This window comes from Neovison vison, chromosome 3, assembly GCF_020171115.1.
Source record: "Neovison vison isolate M4711 chromosome 3, ASM_NN_V1, whole genome shotgun sequence".
Lineage (NCBI taxonomy): Eukaryota > Metazoa > Chordata > Mammalia > Carnivora > Mustelidae > Neogale > Neogale vison.
In genome coordinates, this window is record NC_058093.1 from 139,267,120 (window position 1) to 139,283,670 (window position 16,551).

The 16,551-nt window shown below is 39.5% G+C and overlaps 1 pseudogene; it reads left to right on the forward strand.

The window, feature by feature from the left end:
* Window positions 1-1,325: 1,325 nt before the first annotated feature.
* LOC122903669 lies at window positions 1,326-1,459 on the forward strand (annotated as a pseudogene).
* Window positions 1,460-16,551: the final 15,092 nt, after the last annotated feature.

The window sequence follows — 16,551 nt, forward strand, 5'->3', positions numbered from 1 at the left end:
TATTTCCTCTTTCCTTCTTTTAGTAACGCATGCCAGCCTTCCCTCATTTCAAGTTTAAAAGGACCGTCCGGCTGCAACATAAGTTTGTATTACTTTAGCCACAAATCCAAACAAATTAAACATCTATTATACAAAATTCACTTCACATACGCTGTCAAATACAATGATGGATAATTTATGGTCTCTGTGTGCAAGGTAACACATCGATAGAGTGATGGTCAGAAACACAAACAAACAAGAAAAAGTCCCTGGGACTCCATTCTTTCCAAAGGTCAGATGTTCAAATAAATGAGTGATGCCTCTTAGCAGAAATTCTTAGGAAAGTTCTTAAAATAGGGACAGCAGACCTGTTGGCTAGATGAATGCATTATGTACAATCATCATATTCTACCTGCTGTAAAAAGTGATTGTACTTCTAGTCTACATTATTAGTGGTACAAGGGCCAAATCAAAGGGCTTAACAGAATCACTTTGCACTGTACCAAAACACATGGAGTATTTTTGATCATTGTTTCACACTTATTTCACATATATTTCAAATTTTAGGAAAAACTGGCAAAGTAGATCATAGGATGCTCGAAGGAATTCAGCAGTGTACTGACAATTCTTTGTCATGTTTATTACAACTGAAAACCTGTGAATATTTGACCTTAAAAAGATTTGGAGCCATCATGAGAGGAAAAAATTACACCTGGCTTTTGGTGGGAATAGGCAGCCCATGTTACAAGTAAAAACCCAGAAACTGGGTTTCCATCTCTAAGACATTTGTTGAGAGGATTTATGCCTTGAATAGATGTTGGGTGATTTATAGTCCAGGTACCTTTAAACTTCAAGATTTCATGTGCCTTTGGAATCCAGGAAGGACAGAGCTGGAGCTAAATATTTAGGAAATCCAAATAGAAGGGAGAATTGAACTAGGGTAGTAGAACTGTAGACGATGGAAATGCACAGAGTATACAACTATGAATCCAACTGAGCCATCATTACCTTCTGTTCTTGCTCTCCTCTGTCTTGTTATGGAGCTATTCATGCAAGCACTGCTCAGTCTATGTGTTCAGTGGACTAGGCTTACTCTAGATGGGACTGTCTACATCACAAATGTTTAAGTGTTTGTCTCTATTTAGAAAAGAAAAATTTATGGATTAAAGATGGTGTTTGCACAGAGGCAGCCCAAATAGCTGTCTTTTTCTGAACAGCTAACTCACTTACCATTGTATATTTACCTGAGGTCTCCAAAGTGGTAGCAGGCACGTTCCCACCAGGATTTGCCACGATGACCCACTAGGGTTCAGGGAAAACCAGTACTTTATTAGTGTGTTCATCTAAAATTAAGAAAGAATGTAACATTTACTTGATCACAAAGGTGATCTTCCCAGGGGAAGGCTTTTCCATTGCACTCCAGATGTGCTGATCCCTGCAATTTCCCCAAATGGGGGAAACTTGAATGCATTATTGTGACTCTTGTCTTTTGTGGTTTGAGAAAGCATATAAAACTCTGATGTCTATTATGAGTGAATCTAGGAGGGAACTACAGTATTCCAACTTTATTAAAAAATCCTTCCCTTAAAAAAAAAAGAATGTAACATATTTACTGATATTTACTACATGGATTGACCTGTCCATACAGCAAACATCAAGGACAACGATATCCAAGCAGAGTGACAGTTATACCAGAAATGGGCACTGAAGATCACTACTCATCAGAGTATGACAAGGTGGGCTTCCGGTTAAGAGTTCTTATAGAATACATTATTTCAACTCTTTGAACTCAAATAACCCTCACAATATGAGAACGTACCTTTAAAACATGCCTACAGGAAGCCATAGGTGACCTATAATATTTATCATTAAAGTATGTGAGAACAACAAAAAAATGCCAGAACTTACCCTTTTCTTACAACTAAAACAAGGTGTTACTTCCATTTGAGAAAAAAATAATAATGATCTAATGAGATCAGATAAGATCCCCAAGCTGAAATTATCAAGAATACTAGGGAAAGTCTGAATTTGCATCCATTATATCTAATGATAAGCCTCACACTGAGTCTGTATTCTGTCTTCAGCTAATAGCCCATGATGGTATGAGGGTAACACTATGAACAAAACATTTTAAAAAGTAAGCCAGTAGAACCATTAATAAAATTTTAGTGGCAAGAAAATGATGTTATATCAAAAAAGAAGAAAAAAGAAGAAAAAGAAGTTAAATATTAGGGGTTTATTTTTATCTTATATTTTTTAAATATCTATATTTGCATATGTTTTTAAAAAACATATTAGTATAGTAGAACATGTAGATAATTTATATAATAATACATATAATATGTGAATACATTTTATATATACATACTGAAGATAGACATAGATCTTCATAGATATGTTGGGGGTTCAAAACATCAGCTGATAAGAAATATATATATATGATATGCATACATATAAAATATTTATTTGTGTGTGAGTGTAATAACCATTTTACTTAGAAATTTGTGGCTTACCTATAAATACTTGGTATTTCAGGACTCTGAAAGACTAGGTAGCCAACAGCTAGATTTTTTCCCTATCTATATATAGTTATTTACCTAGTTTTTCAGGTTACTATCTCTTAAAATCCCATGAACATACTGCCTGCATTATATAAAATAATAAAAAACACTTTCACACAAGTTTGCTATTCAAAGAATACCTTTTCCCATAATAGCTGACAAATATTTGGAAAGCAAACCAGATAATCTGTATTCTAAACTCTCAATGATTATGCTTCTATCTGTCAAGACTTAAGTCTGAGACTTTAATTTTATGCTGTTGCAGCTCCAATGGTGATTCCTACCAGATGAATATCTCCAGGCCAAAGCAACAATCTCGTCTGTATTCATTATCATCCTAAATTACAGATATTAAACATACATAAACCATGAAGCCACGTGGTGATTTTTCTATGTTAACACTTCCCAACTGACTCAAATAGGTTGTGTTTATACATCTAATTAGAGAATTGAAAAAAAAAAAAACAACCAGCACCTGATACCAATAAAGAGATGACACAACTGTACTTCTTTCGATCATGACTTATTCATATGCCACACTTACACGGGTAAAATTAGGTCAAAGTTGAAAATAACAATATTTAGTGTCTATGGTACTGGTAAAATAATCAATGAAACCACTTTTACATTTGTTAATTCCCGCACAGGTTAATTTAAAGCATTTTCAAAATAATTAGGTGGTGAATTAAAGTTCTTCTGTATTAGTCAGGTTTCATGTGTTTGAGTACTATATTTGTCTAATTTTTTAGAATATCACATTCCGTGATGTATTATACCAGTAACTTTTATCTTTTAATGGACTTTATTTTTTAGAGCAGTGTTAGGTTCACAGCAAAACTGAGCAGAGGGTCTGAAGCTTTTCCGCTTACCACTTACCACCACTCATAAATAATCCCCCCATTATCATCATCCCCCATCAGACTGGTCCGTCTGTTACAGCTGATAAACCTACACTGAAAAATCATAATCATTCAAAGTCCATAGTTCACGTTTCGTGTGGTGTATTTTACTTAAGTACATGATCCCATCGATGCAGACAAATTTATAGTGGCATGTGTCCACCATTATGGTATCACATGGATCACTGCCCTAAATACTCTCTGTGCTCCTATTCACCTCCCCCTCCCCTCACACCTCTGGCAAGCACTGTTTTTTTTTTTAATTGTTTCCATAGTTTTGCCTTTCCCAGAATGTCACGTAGTTGGAATCATAAATTTTTACAGCCTTTTCAGATTGGCTTCTTTCACTTAGTATATACATGTCCATTTCCTCCATGTCTTTTCGTGACTTGTTAGCTCATTTCTTTTCAGCACTGAACGATATTTCACTGTCTGGATGTACCTAGTGTATTTACCCATTGACCTATTGGAAGACATCTTAGTTGCTTCCAAGTTTTGTCAATAATGATAGATAAAGCTGCTGTAAACATCCATGTGTGTATTTTTGTGTGGACAGAAGTTTTCAACTCTTTGGGTAAATACAAAGGGGGGCAATTGCAGGGGTCATATGACAAGAGGACATTTAGTTTTGTAAGATATAGTCAAACTGGTTTCCAAAATGACAGTACCATTTTGTATCTGCACCAGAAATGAATGAGAGTTCCTGTTGCTTTCCATTCTCTCCAGGATTTAGTGCTGTCCATGTTTCAGATTTGGCCATTCTCATAGGTGTGTGGTGGTATCTCATGGTTCTCATTTGTGTTCCCCTGATGGCATATGATGTGAAACATCATTTCATGTGCTTATTTGCCATCTGTGTATCTTCTTTGTGGAAGCTTTTACTTAAAAACAACAACTTGAAAACTCTACTAGTTTGGGTTAAAAAAGTTAAAATGAAGTGTTTAAAAACCACAGAGAAATAACAATAGTGTGTACCAGGGAGCTTTCTGCCCCTAAGCTTCACGGGAAATCCCACTATAAAATTTATTAGCTGGTTTTTCAATCAGCTCAGCCTTAATATTCAAACTTTATGCCTGGGTAGGTCATTTGGTTAGGCATCTGCCTTCATGATGTCTGGGTCCTGGGTTCAAGCCCCACATCAGGTTCTCCACTCAGCAGGGAGTCTGCTTCTCCCTCTCCTTTTACCCCTCCCCACTGCTCATGCTTTCTCTCTCTCTCTCTCTCTCTCAAATAAAAAAAAATATATTCAAACCTTAGAGAACACTTACCTGAACTCAGCAGTACTCAGCAGAGCCTCTCCCCTCTTACTGTATCAGTCTGCCTATTGGCCATCTCTCCCTGCTTCTCTTTAAGCACACTTTCTTTTATCCCAATATTAATTATAATGGCTCAATAAAAATAACTTGAATTAAGGAGAAATCAGTTTAATTAAATTCTGATGATATTGAAGGCTTGTCCTTGAAATTATCTATGTAGTGCCCAGAAGAAAAGAATCAAATTAACACTTTTCAAATAAAGGGATTGTATAAATCCCTTGTACAATCAAGTACTTAGTCTAAATTTAGATACTAAGTAAAATGCTGCTGGGAGTAAAATGTTAAATAAAAAGAGATATTATGAAAACCTGCATGTGAAAGAAAATATGTGCAAATTTCTCACCCTAGTAACCAAATGCGTGTTTACCACCTTATTTTTAGAGAAAAAAAAGATTGTGAGTTTTGAAAAGGAGAGAGAAAAAAAGATCTGTTTGCAGATGCTGACTTTCCCATTCACTAGCCTCGTTACATGGTGGGTTATCCAATCTCAATTTCTTCATGTATAATTGAGGATAATGGTATATAGTCATGTCATCCCTGGGAAAATTCAGTGAAATGATGCTTATACAACACCTTTCACAGTGCCTGTCACGAATTAGGAACTTAATAAGGGAGAGGTTCTATTCATTCCATAATTTATCAAAAAAGAACACGAGGTTTAAAAAAAAAAAAAGAAATTTAAAACAAACAAACAAAACCCACACCCAAATAAAGCAAAGCAAAAACACCATTGTAGTGAGAGGCCCTTAAATTCTACTTTCAGGGACGCCTGGGTGGCTCAGTTGGTTGGACGACTGCCTTCGGCTCAGGGCGTGATCCTGGAGTCCCGGGATCGAGTCCCACATCAGGCTCCCAGCTCCATGGGGAGTCTGCTTCGCTCTCTGACCTTCTCCTCGCTCATGCTCTCTCTCACTGTCTCTCTCTCTCAAATAAATAAATAAATAAATCTTTAAAAAAAAAAAATTCTACTTTCAGGAAACACAAAAATTTCAATATCCCATAAAATATTGTAATTTCAAACTAAACTACATGCTAAATAAAATAAACCTGTCACAGAAAGACAAATAGTCATGACCCCACTTATATGTGGTATCGAAAATAGTCAAATTCATAGCACCAAAGAGTGGAATAGTGGTTGGCAGAGGCTGGGAATGGAGGGAAGGCAGAGTTGCTAATAAAAGAGCATAAAGTTTCAGTTAGGCAAAATGAATAAATTTGAGAGATGCTTTGTACAAACCTGTACCTACCTGTATGTAGTTGGTAATACAGTATTGTTGCCTTAAAATTTTGTTAAAAAATTTTTTTAAAGAAGATAGATCTCATGTTAAGGGTTTTTACTATAAAAAATGAAATTAATAAAGAAAAAAATAAATCAGTACATCTAGGCCATTCTCAGAACCCACTATAGCTCCATATTAAATAAGACGCTTTTCCCTTTGAAAACGACAACAAAAGCTAAACATAACCGAACAGCTCAAAATCAGATCTCTCAAATCCCCTTAAATCCATTCTCAGAAAAATATCAAAACCACCAGCTCCTAGTCCCTGTGTTAAACCAGAATCTCCCATGAAAGCAGAGGAGGTATGAGTCTAAGTGAAGGGCCCTTGCCCCAAACAGAGAAATGTGCCTAGAATCCTACAATCCTGGTAGGTACTCCACTCTGTGCTTTCTGCTCTAAACTTCAAATAGCCCTGGAGCATTGATTAGTATGATCTCATCTACAAAACATTTCTTCGAAAGCTTGGTTTAGTCTCCAGATACTAATGTATGTTTTTTCTAACTACTGCTGCTAGACAGTGGCGTTTTGAGTAAGCCAATAAGCAGCTGGTCTTTCTTTCTCCAGGACGTGTCACCCCCAAGACTTTCACTGAAGTAAGCTAGTGTTGCCTTTCCTAAAAATCTTTAAGATGCCAGCATAAACTTTAACTGATAGTAAGCTATGGAAAAGGAAACAAGATGATAAGTATGTGTTGAATTGAAACAAGACAAATAGTACTTTCTTTTAGCAAGCCTATCTACTTAAAGATATAGTATAGAAATCAGCTTTAAAACAGCTTCAGTCTTATCAGGGTAGTGAATAAGGGTAAGAGAAATATATGAATGTCTACACTTCGTTGCAGAATGGAAAAAGGAGAGGAACAGGAGAAGCACTTGAGAAAGCCATTGGGGAGTCCAGTGTAAGAAATAAAATGGTGTTTCTGGCCGGGATCTGCATTAAAGTAAGATGTGAAGGATGAGCAGAGTCTGGTCAGATGGGAAGACCCTTCAGGCACAGAAAAAAAGTCATGTTTTCACACAAGCTGAAAAGCACTAGAAGCTCTCAGTGAAGATAGGTAGGACTTGGTAGTTTCCACAGCACAAAAGGAGATGTTGGGTTCTGAAAAGTTAAACTCCGTCAGTTGCCGCTGTTTTGCCTGCACGTAAAAGAAAACCTCAATATAGTCAGTGGTTTAAACCAAAAAAAGTATAAAATCTTTTTAAAAAGTGGGGGTGGGGGGGCGGTGGCGGACACCTGGGTGGCTCAGTGGGTTAAGCCTCTGCCTTTGGCTCAGATCATGATCTCAGGGTCCTGGGATCAAGTCCTGCATCGGGCTCTCTACTCAGCAGGGAGCCTGTTTTCCTCTCTCTCTGCCTGCCTCTCTGCCTACTTGTGTTCTCTCTCTGTCAAATAAATAAACAAAATCTTAAAAAAAAAAAAACCTACAAAAGTTCATTTCTTTTTATATGAAGAAGTCAGAAGTAGGTAGTTGTCTGCATTGGTTCAGTAGTCAAGCCTTTCATGATCAATATCTTCATATTGAGTCCTTTCCCTGTGGTTTCCAGATACCATAGACTTCCCCATGTGTCTCATTGACAAGAGCTACAGCAAAGGACACTCATAACTGCAAAAAAAAAAGAAAAAAAAAGCTAGAAAAGCAAGAGGTTAGCCTTTACAGCTTTGATAGCAGATATAGGTGAGGGAAGAGGAAGATAAGATTAGGGTGGATGGACCCCAAAGTCACCTACAAGTGATAAAGCCCTGTCAGGTGGAAGAGAGCTTACAGGGAATTAAAACCAGTGAGCAGGATTTCCACAGAAGCTGAGGGCTGGCTAAGGCCGGATCACACACACTAGAGAACTACAATCACGGAAACGTTCTGTGAAAAGCGAATGACTCTTGGGAGAACTAGCACACAAGGGAGTCCTGAAGGGAAGTGAAAGTGAGGCCAACACCACCACAGTCTACAGAGACCTTGTCATCACTGATGCTTTCTCTGCCTCTGTGGTGGGCACCTGCTTGTGTCAGTGGCTTCTGGACATCGGTGCTCTCCCAGCCCCTCCCACTCCCTGTTCCAAGAGTTTTGACTTCTAGCTCAGTTTCTCTCACTCTTTGGAATCCTTCGAGCTGAATGGCAGGTCCGAAAATGTCTACAAGGCATTCAAGCGTCCACTACCTCCACCAAGTGATGAAGTTCCCGAAAGATGAAAAAACTAGTGCTCCCAGAGCAAGGGCTTCCTACCCCCCACCCCAGCTTCTGTGCTTCCCAGCCGAGTCATGCTTACTCCTAAACAGTTCATGTCTTTTGTCCCTCAGTTGCTACTTTCTTTATTGAACCCAAAGAATAGGTCTGAGATAATTACAACAGAGCTTTGGAGACCCCCACGTAGCTACCCTTGTTCTCTCTGGCCTTCTAGTGATGATCCTGGCTCTGCCTCTAGATTCCACATCTGAAAAGTAAGAATTGCAGTTTGGGTCTATCCCCAATCCTATTTCCCTGCTGACAAAGTCACTTTTGAAAAGTGTTGTTTTTCAGGATGACTGGGTGGCTCAGTCAGATAAGTGTCTGCTTTTGGCTCAGGCATAATCCCCAGGGTCCTGGGATCAAGCCCAGCGTTGAGTTCCCCGGTCAGTGGGGACTCTGCTTCTCCCTTTGCCTCTCCTTCCCCCCACTTGTGCCCTCTCTCACTATGTCTCTCTCTCAAATAAAAAAATAAAATCCAAAAAGAAAGAAAAGAAAAGTGTTATTCTTCTGATTAAAAACATGAAAAGTGGGGCGCCTGGGTGGCTCAGTGGTTAAGCCTCTGCCTTCGGCTCAGGTCATGATCTCAGGGTCCTGGGATCGAACCCTGCATCGGGCTCTCTGCTCAGCAGGGAGCCTCCTTCCTCCTCTCTCTCTGCCTGCCTCTCTGCCTGCTTGTGATCTCTCTCTCTGTCAAATAAATAAATAAAATCTTTAAAAAAAAAAAAAACACATGAAAAGTGTGCAGAATACGGCGAGGGGAGGGGGAAACATATGATGACATCAAAAGATAATCACTGCTGAAGTTTGCAGCATGTCCTTTCTGGTTTTATCTACATAAAAATGCATAAGAATAAATCAATGTATGTAGAATATATGTATGGGGAGGGAGGGAGGAAGTTTCAGTTTGGAATCATACTGTGCGTTCTGTTTTATACCCGATTTATCATCACTTAAAAATGTCACTAAAAGCTATTTTTTATATATTCTTAAAACAGTAGAGCAAGAATTATGATACAGACACCATCATAGAAAATTCCCTAGAAAGAAAGTATAGTGAATTAGTAAAGTTTATTTTCTCTGGAAAAGTGGTCCCAGTTTACTATTGGGATAAAAACAGCCTCTGGAAGAGAAGCTCACACAGACCTAAGAAAAGCAAAGTAAGCCTGGAGTATCATCTTCCCTTATAGTCTCTTGCCTGTGGCTGTTTTCATCAGTCAAAACACCCACAGGGGCTTCTGAGGAGGCTTCACTCCCACTTGGATGACTGTGACCATGAATTGGCAGACAATTCAAGATGCCCAATCATCTTGGGTAGGAGACTTGGTAAGTGGAAAGTTTAGGGAGCCCCAGGAAAAGGAAGATGAGACCACTTTCGGGACACAAGTCTTTTTTGGCCCCCAGCTATTTTCATGATCTGGGCCCTACAGGCTTACTGGCCCTAGTACCCCTGCTGCAGAACTTGCTACTGAGGTGTTAGAATTACAAACAATGCAAAACCTCAGTAAAGATTTTAGGGGAACAAAAGGAATTCAAAAACTAACCATCTAGGAAATAGCCTAACCATAGCAGAAACAATAAATTCACTGGTAAAATTCCCAGTGCTGTTTCAAAAGTCAAGATTGACCTAACTCACATTCTTGGCAGGACTGAATCCGTGCCTCATAGCCTGAATGAGGTTAAAACTAGCAGAAAATTTAAAGCTTGGTTTTTCAGAGAACTGTTTCTCCCTAATCATCTGTTATTTCTTTTCAGACCCCACTAGCAAAAACACTAACAGTCTCTGCGAAAGACTCAAGGTTAACTGATTGGGTTCCAGACAGAGAACAAGAAAGGTCCTGCGGACCCCACCCAAGATGAGCCCAGTCCAATTTATAACTGGCTCTTGGAGCATGCCCCCAAATCCAAGGTACCTCTGCTTCATTATAATGGTCAAGACTCCACCCTTGGAACATCACAAGTTTCATTAACATAACAGACAATGCAGGCATAGGCACACCTGCACAATGTTATGCCCACCTTTACATGCAATGAAAAAGCAAGCCCCCCTTTTCAAATGTAGATCTTAAACCCCAAATAAAAGAACTTGCTCACCCCTGCATGGTGACAAGGGAAGCAGTAGGGGATTAGAGGGGGTGGTTCTTGGCTTTGGAACTCTTTCCCCACAATCTTCTTATTTGCTGCAAATAAAGATACTTTGGGTGACAACTCCCTCTGGTTCAGTCTCTACCTGTAACTTACTGAGGAGAAAACTCACCTTAGTTCAATGACTAGTTGATACTCTAAATATTGTCAACTCCCAGGCTCTTGGGAGTAATATTGGAGGGAAGAGGTTTATTTATTTATTTTTTGTCAGATTTATTTATTTGCGAGAGAAAGAGAAAGAGCACAAGTGCCAGTAGGAGGAGGGGCAAAGGAAGAGGGAGAGAGAATCTTCAAGCCGACTCCCCCTAACCACAGAGCATGACTTGGGGCTGGATCCCAGGATGCACAAGAACATGACCTGAGCTGAAACCAAGAGGTCAGGCACCCCAGGAAGAGGATTATTTAAATTAAACTAATTTTGGATGAAGTCACTCCATGGACATTATGACATGGGTTCCCTTTTATTTCAGATCTATCAGGACCAGATTTAAGCTAAAACGGATTTCTTCGGAGGACCCACCATCATTTACGTTCTCATCTCCCCACTCTTTTCTCTTCCCTCCACACTAAGAATCCATTAAATCTCGGTGGCAAACCTGGTAATGAAACATCTTTCTACAGTGATCGTGAATTAATGGGGCTTTCTCCCATCTACCCTTTTGCCAAATACACCAGGTTCTGAATGGCATCTAATAAACACACTTAGTAAGCATTTACTGACAGCGTTGTCCAGGGTAACTGGGGCAGAGTGAATGGGGGAGATTAGGATGTGATTATTAGCATCAGAGCAGCGATAATTTAGTTCCAGGTGCAAGAAAAACATGAACGAAAGACAACAAAATGGGCCAACATAATCATATGATAAAGTTAAATAACATGATCTCGGACAAGGACTGCAAGTGTTCAAAGAATGAGGTCAACGAGTATTCAGTCAGGGAAGATATTAAGGAGAAGATACAACATGAGCGGGAACTTGGAGAGAATATTTATGCTGAAGAAGAGAAGCTGCATAAATTGTGGAAATTGCTGAAATTCTAGAAATTACTGGGGACCCTCTTGGTTACTCTGGGCCCACTGGCACAACATGTGTTCATCTATCTAACAAACACTTTTGGACAATTCTTTCTCTCAAACCCTATGCTAGGCATAGCTAAACAGGAGGGACAAAGTCCCTAATCAATGAGCCTACATTGTCTTGGACACATACTTAAAATTATTGATCAGTCAATGCAGCGCACCTATTTCCCTGAATATTGAGATTTTTGTTGCTATTTCAGGGCATTCAATCAATAGCTTTAAGCGTTATGTTCAATAACTCTGGCCGAAGATAACTTCTGACATCTGAAAAAAATCATACAAAAGCAATTTTTAAATAAAGATGTGTTTCCTCTCATTATTCTCCCTGGCCAATATATAACTAACAAAGCTCTTTGCATTTCTTCATTTTAAAAAATATATCTGCTATGGCTCATCTTTCTCAGGGTATTTAATCTAGTTTCTGGTCACCACAAACTAGTCTTTTCCCTTACGGTAAATCTTCTCACACTAAGACTTTTGAACTTTAGGAACACTAATAGAGTCCCTAAATATTTTAAAAAATATACTTTGGGAAATAGAACATGAGACAGCTCACTGTCAATCAGCAACCAGTATAACATGTCAAATACACTGAACTAAGATGACAATAGATGAAATTATGGAATTATATACCATGTATTTCAACCAAACACATGTCCTGGGCAAGCTCTTTTCCAAAAACACAAATTGTCTTCCAGCCATCTTTATAAATATTTCAGATAAAGGAGTGGCCACTCTTTTCCAGACAACCTACTCTTTCCTAATTTATTTTTTATCCTTTTTTAAAAAATATTGAGCCTAAAATATTTCTCTCTATAAAAATTCAAACTACTGGTTCCAGATCAGCTTTCGAAAGCAATACGTGAAAATTTGGTCCCCTCCATTACATGATAGCCTTTCAGAGACTGCCTTGCTCCAAAATAAGATCTTGCTACGGACTTTTCTCTTTTCAAGTTTAATCATACTTACTCTCCGTTAGACAGACTTTGTAACCTTTCTCTTGAAAATATACAAATGAGATAATGTGCTATCCCTGGTTCTAAGAAAACTAATAAAAATTTCTCTAAAATGCCCATACCCAAAATTATAAAACTATTGGTAATAGTGGGAATGGTAAAGAAAGCTTTTGTTGTAGATCTAGACTGTCTTCCATAAAGCACATGAGGCCATTTTCAGGAATCTTTGTATCCCAACAGAATATTGGGGAGTATTAAATATTGCAGCTTCCTCCCCTACCACTTCAAAATAGGCAAAGGTAATGATCCCAATAATGACTGCCCTAACACGGTGTGGAGAGATAGCTGTTGAAGGATAGTCTTCCAACCTGGGTGGTTACAGGTATGCTGAGATATTAACCACATTCAGCCACCACAAGTCTGAGGACCACAGTGGCCAGAGTGCCAGGTCAGTTCTTTCTATCCCTGGGCAGTTTCATCTGATTATACCATTGTTATATGCAAATAATGTCATTTTCTATCAGTGCCATGACATATACATGCCTGGGGGGAAGTGGTTTATTTTATATAACATTAAATTAATTAGAAGTTCACTTCCTATGAGGAAAACAAAAATTGCTACCCAACTTCTGCTCATCCCACTCAACATTCCCATCAGTAAACACTCAGTTGGGTAGGGCAGTTGGGTAGGGCATGGGAGACTTTTTTGAAGTTACATGTCTTGTCTGTAAGTGCTGACACCTTGAATAGTTATACCATTTTCTTGGGTATATCAAATAAACTTTTAAAATATATATACATATATATGTATGTATATATATTTTATTTATCTATTTGAGAGAGACAGAGACAGAGATGGCAACAGAGAGCACAAGCAGAGAGGAGAGGCAAAAGTAGGCTCCCCACCGAGCAGGGAGCGTAATACGGGGCTCAATCCCAGGACCCTGGGATCATGACCTGAGTTGAAGTCAGATGCTTAACCCACTGAGCCACACAGGTGCCCCTCAAATAAACTCTTTAAAGACCTTGGGAAATCAGAAATTAAATGATGGGGGTGCCTGGGTGGCTCAGTCAGTTAAGCAACTGACTTCTGCTCAGTTCTTGATCTCAGGGTCCTGGGTTCGAGCCCCGTGTCCAGCTCTGTGCTCAGTGAGGAGTCTGCTTCTCCCTCTGCCTCTGCCCCTCCCCCTGTTCATGTACTCTCTCTCTCTCAAATTAATAAATAAAATCTTAAAAAATGAATAGAAAAGAAAATGATGGCTAAGGATACGTCCAGAAGTCCTGGATGCTACCAAAAACATGAACTGGACAAGTAGGGGGATTTGACAAGTCAAAGTGCAGCATGAGCAGAACTTCTAGAATTTAGAAGAAAAAAAAAAAAAAAAGAATGGGACACAGGCTGGCAAGAATACTCCCCATAGGATGTCATGATAGGTCTTCTACCTTGAGCAGAATTAGTCTGTGGACTCTAGTTACACGGCCCTGGGAAAGAAGACCCTTGAGTACAACACTCGTGGTGAACAGCCTGCTACAACATCTCCCCACCACTTTATGTAAGTAATAGACAACACAGGACCACCTTGCAAAGCCCACACAGAGCAATGCTCTGCCCAAAAGTGGCCATGAGACTCATACAGAGAAGTACAGCCATATGTACAAGACAGATCAGGCTCAAATTTACATGAAAGCAACTTTTGAAAACAGCTGGGGCTAAAGACAGTGGTGTCCCTTTCTGTGAAGCATCGGTGTCCATGGGAGGCATTCACAGCAAGACAGACAAGAAGAGGAACAGCTCTAATCCCCAACATCCAGGAATTCTGGGCAGAGGTTGTCTATCCCTGTCCTCAGCCAGTGTACATTTGTAAGACAGGAAGAGGGGTGCTGGAATTAGAAATGAATGCCAATCCATACTTCACAGGTCTGATTGCTATCATATACCAGGTCTTGAGGTCACAAGGGAGAAAGGAGTCTTGGCCAATATCCATGACTTTCTGCTTGTGGTTCACTTCAGCCCAGAGTAGGTACTAAAGTTTAGTCCAGTGTCTATCATCTGCCCAGCACGATGCTGAGAAGGACATAGTCTCTGCTCTTAGAGTCGTTACCAGAAAGGCAGATTTATAAGCAAATAAAACTGTTCTGTGTAATGCACAAAAGGGAAAGTGTATAAAATATATAAGTAGGACAGTGGAAAAGGCTACAAACACAGTCTGGAAGACAGGGAGCACTTCATATAAAAGATAATACCTGAACAGGGTTTGGATGATCAATAGGGATTTCCAGGCAGACTGGAAGGAGACGTGCATTCTAGGAAGAGGTAAGAACATGTGGAAATGCACCGTGTGTGGGGAGAAATTAAAAGAGTTTGTGATGACTCAGTCGTAGGCCTGGAAGAGAGAGGAGAGGCTCTAGAGAGAGGGCCAGACCGTGAAGGGCTTTGAATAGGACATAAAAGAGCTTTGGCTTCATCCTGGAGGCACAAGGGAGTGGTACAAATATTGTGAGCAAATTGTACTTTGAAATTCAAAATTTAGAAATATTATTGCAGTCATTGTATGGAACATAGATTCAAAGGGACAAGACCGGATGCTATAAAATGAATTAGATCGTTAAATGAAATAAGAGAGAAGAAAGCGAGGAAAATGGGGGATTCAGGATGAGAAAAGTTCATCAGCTGGAAAGCAGCCGTGGAAACAGAAGCAAATGGACAGGCAGAGGCGGCCAAGACAGCCAGCCAAGGAGGCAACAAAGAGCACCAAGGGAAAACACTGATTGACAATTAACCTTATATGCAGTAAGGACCCCTGTATCCCTTCTATGATGTAGGATAAGTGACTCTGTTTACTGGAGGTCCTTTCTTAAGGGAGAACACTGCCCTGGGCTCTAGGGCCCAAGCATTCAAGTACAACCTAGAATCATAAACCTCCCCCGTACCCACCTGTCCCCTGTGGGATGTTATGACAGTTCCTCCACTCCTTCAGCCTTATGACCATCGTTAACACTTTATCTTCTCTTCTCTTGTGTCTATGGTTCAGGGATTTTTACAGCTGTTATGGGGTAAACTATGGTATCTATAGCACAAGGGTATTTATTTATTCATGCTTGCTTTCCCTCGATTCCTAATTTGAACAGAAGCATCTGTTCAGATGAACAGAGAGGGATGGAAGGAGAAATAAGATGAAATCAGAGAAAAAGACAAACTATAAGAGACTCTTAACTCTAGGAAACAAACTGAGAGTTGCTGGGGGTAGTAGAAGGGACGGAGTTACTGGGGGATGGGTGTGATATCATGAGTACTGGGTGTGATACGCAACTGTTCAATCACTGAATTCTACCTCTGGAATTAATAATGGCTACATGTTAATTAACTGATTTTAATTTTTTTTTAAAAGCATCTGTTTAACATACTGAAAGATGCTTTTTTTTTTTTTTCTCTCTTGTTCTAACATCAGCTCAGAGTCAGAGGGCTGACAATGTTAAGGAAAAGAAAAAACTGAAACCCGAAAAGAGACCCTGGAAGTGTTAAAAAAAAAACATCACGAAACTCACTCTTCACTTTTTACCTACAGATAGAAAACCTTCTGGAAGGATAATTTGTTGACATGTGGAGTCAATGAAATATTAATATTTCAGTAGTAATTTGTTTAATATTAATGAATGAATCGTTTTTCCCTCACATCTCCACTCATTTCAAGGTAGCTTGGCTTTTTTAATTTCTTGTGTCCAGGCTTTTGGAATGCACTTTTTTTTTTAAGTCTAAATCCTTTGAAAAATTATTTTTTTTAAAGTCTCAGCCTTTTGGAGAGGAGAGGGAGGGTACCTGAGGCAAAGAGAGAAGAGATGCTCCCGGGCAGCAAGGGAATCCTACTCTGAGGTTCCAGTGGGATGGGGGCCTGTGGGTTTGGACAGTAGCATGTCAGGCCAGTGCTCTGTGTCCAGCCACAGCCCCCGTGGGGTGGGTATGTGGGACACCTACTGAGAAATAACGCTGGACAGTAGGTTCCTACAAATGCCAAAGATGTGTTCCAAGACAGGTAGTGCCACAAAGCCCACAGGCACTCAACAAGCAGGAAAATGGGGTGTCTCATCAATAATCAGTAGGGACCCAGGACCGCCTCCC